This window comes from Nanorana parkeri, unplaced genomic scaffold, assembly GCF_000935625.1.
Source record: "Nanorana parkeri isolate BGI_ZX_2015 unplaced genomic scaffold, ASM93562v1 scaffold1694, whole genome shotgun sequence".
Taxonomy (NCBI): Eukaryota; Metazoa; Chordata; class Amphibia; order Anura; family Dicroglossidae; genus Nanorana; species Nanorana parkeri.
The window spans coordinates 121,477-122,059 of NW_017307962.1; the positions used below are offsets into that span (position 1 = coordinate 121,477).

The window sequence follows — 583 nt, forward strand, 5'->3', positions numbered from 1 at the left end:
GGTGATGATGGGAGTGTGCAGGGGGAGGTGCTGGTGTAGGCTGGGGGGGTTAGGGCAGTCCACTGTCTCCCTGCCATTTGATCAAGCTGGAGCTTTGAAGATCAGAAAGCTTACAGCTGGGCCTCAAGACAGTGCTGGTCTATAGGACACTGGGATGTGCAGACGTATCTATAATAAATAAAGCTCCCCTTGTGGATTGTCCCTGGGAACTCTACCTACCCCTGGATGGGAATCCTGCCTTTATGGACTACAGCGAGGAGCTGACCCTGCAAACTTAGATGGATACCACTGTGTGCTCGGCAATGGGAAAGTAGCTCCAGTGAGCGATCCCCCCAAACAAGTAGTTTTCTATAGGTAAGTTCCCATTATACTATATCTGTGCCTGTGTGATCTACCTGTTCACTCACTATTGACTTCATGCGAATCTTCCATCGCACAGCACCGCGATCGCATTGTTAGCAAGTTGTGGCAAATACATGTGATGTTTATTATTAATGAATGGAGACGGATCGTGCAGTTGTCGTATTAGTGTGCTGATCTTGTGCATTGCTGGCATTTTGTATTTTTTTGTATCCTCCCCCCC

At 48.2% G+C, this 583-nt stretch overlaps 1 protein-coding gene across 1 annotated transcript in view; it reads left to right on the plus strand.

Moving 5' to 3' along the window:
- Positions 1-583, plus strand: part of SEMA6D (semaphorin 6D) — a 65,845-nt gene that overhangs the window by 539 nt on the left and 64,723 nt on the right. The gene's annotated exons all lie outside the window — the stretch shown is intronic.